We start from the raw sequence: 4,939 nt of genomic DNA, 5'->3' as shown, positions 1-4,939 counted from the left end.
TTGCCCAAAAAATTGGAGAGAGGGAGGGGCAACATACGAACATAGGAGATTGTTAGGTGTTGGTTGAGAGTAAAATGCTGAGAAAACCATATCAAAATATAATTAGGAGGGTTACCTGTTTAGGATGCTTGGAGGGGATGGTCTGACATGGGTCGGACTCCTGGGGAATGTCTGAATGCTCATTTTGCCAGGGTGGGTTGTACCATTGGGTAGCGACCCAAGTAGTGAGAGTAGGGGTAGACCCACATCCGGGGGAGGACTAATGCCATCAAATAGAGGGAACTGTATCTCTCGAGAGAAAGGGTGGCTCCCAGGGCATTAGGCCAGTTGAGCAAGTCAGGGCCCTGAACACTGTTGCAAGTATCTCTGGACGTGGCTCCTCAGGAAATGGAGATTGGCTGTCACTGTGGGACCCAAGGGGAGGGGAAAATGGATGTTGAATGGATGGAACCAAGGTAAATGTGGGGGCAAGGGAGGAGTTTCACGAAAGTACACAAGGATGGATATAAAACATGTAATATTACACCAAAAACATATAGGGGATGACAGACTAATAATGTAAACCATAATGTAAAACATAGGATAACTAAAAAATTTAGAAAACTATATCCTAAAGTATGGACCTCAATGTAAGCACAGATGTCACCTTTTTTGAAAGCTATTGTCTTGGAGTCTGTACATCAGTTTCAGTAAATATGATATGAATAAGTTAAAAGATTATCGCTGTGGAAGGGAAAAGGTTTTATAATGGATATGTGGGAGTACTGTATATTGTATATATGAATTACTGTGATCTAAGGCTCTTGTGAAGAGAAGCTCAACAATTAGGAAAAAAGAAATGAAAAAGATAGTATGTAGAATTTTTCCAAATCAATATGTATTCTATATCTAACCTTTAAACTCATCGCTATATTCCATTTTACTAGTAAGGGAACCTGACATTATATTGGGCTTCACTTTTCAGGAAGTTTTGGATCACAGAGTGGTTCAACAATGGCAGCGGAGGAATACTGGTATGGGATGTTATAGACAGGCGATATATGGTTGACAGGGAGTTATACAGGGCATGTGTCCAGGGTGCATGGAAATGTTTGGATATACTTATAGTGGAAACAATTAAAAACAACAGCTGGGGGGTACTGGGTTACTGGCCAGGGTGGGGCTCTGTCATGGTCCCTAGGGGAGCAGCAGCAGTCCCCCAGGTCCAATAGTGAGCCCCTGATACTAATGACTATGCTTGTGAGCCTATACACCTGAAATAAGAACAAGGCCTAGAGCAGCACTGTGCATAAGAGTTCCCTCCTGACAGCCTCTGTGTTACTCAAATGTGGCCAGTCTCGAAGCCAAACTCAGCATGTAAATGCAATGCCTTCCCCCCAGCGTGGGACATGACACCCAGGGATGAGCCTCCCTGGCACTGAGGGATCACTACCAAGTACCAGCTGATGACGTAACTAGAAAATGACCTTAAATTAAAGGTTCAATGCGGACCAGCAGAATATCCCTGTCTACATGTAATAACAGGAGTTAAAAATGCTGTTTGACCTAAAGTAAGGGGGAAATGGAAAAGACAAAAGAGTTCATATGGCTTTGAGTTTCTAAAAAAGAGTCTGGAAGTTATCAGAAGGATTGCCCTTATGCACACCTGAGCAGAGTCTCCGAGACAGATAAAGTAGATACAACCCCAGATATTGGTCCTTTTGAGGGCTAAAGAGACCCACAGGTTCTATGGTCATGACAGATGGGGTTCACTGCCATGCCAGTTGGCCCTTCTTTGGTACTGGTGTTTCTGCGTGATGGAGCTGGACTCAGATGGGATCTCTTTTCACAAAACTTTCATGCTACTTTACTGGAATTGTAGTTGGTGCTGGGGCTTAAGATATATCTAGGGGATTTGAATCTCTGGACGGACAACATGATAGCCAGGCCCTGAGCCTCAACAGACTTCAACTCCTACACTCTGATTTATTGGGCTTACCCCACTCAGCTAACATGGAGTTGAAGAATGTCAACCACCACACCATGGAGCCTAGAGTGCCTATAACTGAAAGCAGGAGGATTGCATCCAATATCCATGTGGAATCTAAACCCCTTCTTGACATAAATGTGGAATGGACTCAACCAAGCCAAGGTCCACAGGAAGGAGGAATACAGTAAGGATCAGAGTGGACTTAATGATATTCTATTCATGAACTATTGTGGTTAATAATCAAGAAAATGTGGCACTGATGTGGAAAAAGTGGCCATGGTGGCTGCTGGGTGCAGGGAATGGGAGGAAGAGAAGAGATGTGGAGGCATTCTCGGGACTTGGAGTTGTCCTGGGTGGTGCCCCGGTACAATTGCCGGATGTTGTATGTCCTTCCATGGCCCACTGGATGGAATGGGGTAAAGTGTGGGCTATGGTGTGGAACACGGGACATGGGGTGCAGCGGTGCCCGGAGATGTACTCACCAGACGCAATGGATGTGTCATGATGATGGAGGAGAGTGTTACTGTGGGGGGAGTGATGGGGGTGGGGTGGGGGGAGTGAATGGGGACTTCATATTTTTTTAATGTAATATTTTTTCAAAAATGAATACATTGAGTAGAATTTGAAAAAAAAAGAAGAAGAAGAAAAGACACAGGAGACAAGGGATATGAAAGGCCAAGGTCATATAAATTTATTCATCATGTTCTCCATCAACAACATAAACTTCCAGAGAACAAATGTTGTGGGGTTTGTGGAACTGACTTTATTTCCCACAGCTGCAAAATTCAGTGGAATCAAGTTGAGCAGCAAACAGTGTAGAATGTACCGAGTAAGGATCAATGATTTAGAAGAAACTTTTATTTATTACAGTCCGAACTTGGACATTTGTAACAATGAATCAAAGCAGAAAAATCTCAATTATGTTTTCCATGCTTATGCAGCTGCAGTTGGTGCTGTGGATCCTGATGCAGAAAATGGAGAACTTTACATTAAAGTTCCATCAGTTATGGAAAAATGTTGTTGATTAAGGGTTCTGAAATAACGTATCAATTTTTCTTTGGATGAGCCAAAAAGAGTTCTTAATTTTCTGGTACCCAGTGTAGAGGGAAACATGGCAGACAGAGGTGATCATGATTTCTCTATTTCAGTTTCCATATATTGATTCATACTCTGAACTATGTACATGGAAGTCATAATTTACAGTGTATGCTGCAATGGTGGCTGTTTGCAATGGAAATTTGGTGGAGAGGGTGTATACCCATGACATGAGGAAGATGATCTTCCAGTACATGCTTACCATTCCAAGAGCAGCATCAAATACCTCTTTGGCCATTGGACCTTTTGAAATATTTGTACACCCATCCATGCATGAATTTACTGATTTTTGTTTACCCCAAATTCTTCTACTGCTTAAACATACCACACTGTATCTTCATGAAGTCTTTGAATTTTATGAAGAAATTTTTACATGTAGTTATCCCCACTCCTGTTTTCAGACTGTTTCTGTTGATGAGGCTTCTGTTGAAGTGGCTGCTTATGCTTCCATGAGCATTTTTAGCACAAATCTTTTACACAGGGCCATGATTATACATGAGACACCTTTGACTAGAAGGTGTTTAGCCCACCCAGGCTTAGGACCCAGGAACCAGATCCACAGACTACAACTTCATGTTCTCAGATAATCACTGCTATGGAATTGTTTATTTTCTTTTGTTTAAAATAACTTTTTGTGGATTAAAATTTTTTCCACCTTGAAAAAGTAATTCTTTTGTATTCAGAGGATTCAGAGATGAATTCTGTTGTTTTCAACCATCTTTAGTTGTATCTAGCATTTGGCCAGCTTAGAGTAATGGTTATGAATGTAGGTTCTGGATTCTGTTTTCTCATCTGTGAAATAGGGATAATAGTAGTACCTGCCTCCTGGGGTTTTGCAAATACTAACAAAAATAATGCATCTCACACACTTAATATAGCAATAAAAATAATCCCTAACTGGAGTAGTGCTTATTATGTAAAAGGTGCAATTCCAAGAAATTTGCATGGAATAAGCCATTAATACTCAAAGCAATACTAGAGGAAAGTACACTTATTATTCACACTTTCCAGATAAGAAACTAAGGTAAAGAGAGGTTAACAGACTTTCCAAAGATGCATAGCTGGTGTCAAAGCCACGATTCCAACTGAGAATTCACATCCCTAACCACAACACTACATGACCCCTACTGTGTACACAGTAAGTGTTTAATAATGTCAGCTCTCTAGACAGCCCACCAGAGGCTCACAGAGAGGCCTTGTTAACTTGGTTTCTGAATCACTTAGAAGTCAGCCTGGTTTACAAAGCCCTCACAACAGCAGCAGAAGAAAGTAGCTTAGTCGCTGGGTAGTTGTAGGTGTATGGTCAACTCTGCCTCACCAAAGCCGGCCAGGATGACAAGCTCTGCAGACATCCAAAATGAAGCAGAATGGTTGTAGTAGGGGAACTCGTTACCAACAATCAAGAATCCTATTTTCTCTTCCTGGCTCCACCACACATTTTCTGTGTAACCTTGAGCAAGTCATTTAACATGCCTGAGCTCCAATTTCACATCCGGTAAACCTAGTGGAATGGAACAGGATGACTGGAAAGATTCTACTGCTCTGTTATTTCAGAATTCCTTGAGTACATTGTCTGATAACAGACACAAAGTAAGTCTCCTAATTCATAGCAGAAGTCCTGGCTCAAATACCAGGAATGAAATGCACCTGTATGCTATTCAGAGTTCGTATCAATGGTAAGGAGATTCAGAACTTGGTATCGATGAAGTAGAAGTAAACGATTTGGGGAGAAGGGCTCAAAACAGAATTTTGAATTCTGAAGACCAACTTTTTAAGTGTCTTGAGTTTTGCAAGGGTCAATTGTGACTGCTGCACATATCCAATTGTGCTGGTTTATTTCCAACATAATTTCCCTTGGCCACATGGACCCTGAGA

The sequence above is a fragment of the Dasypus novemcinctus genome, chromosome 10 (genome assembly GCF_030445035.2).
Source record: "Dasypus novemcinctus isolate mDasNov1 chromosome 10, mDasNov1.1.hap2, whole genome shotgun sequence".
Lineage (NCBI taxonomy): Eukaryota > Metazoa > Chordata > Mammalia > Cingulata > Dasypodidae > Dasypus > Dasypus novemcinctus.
This window is presented reverse-complemented; position numbering follows the sequence as displayed.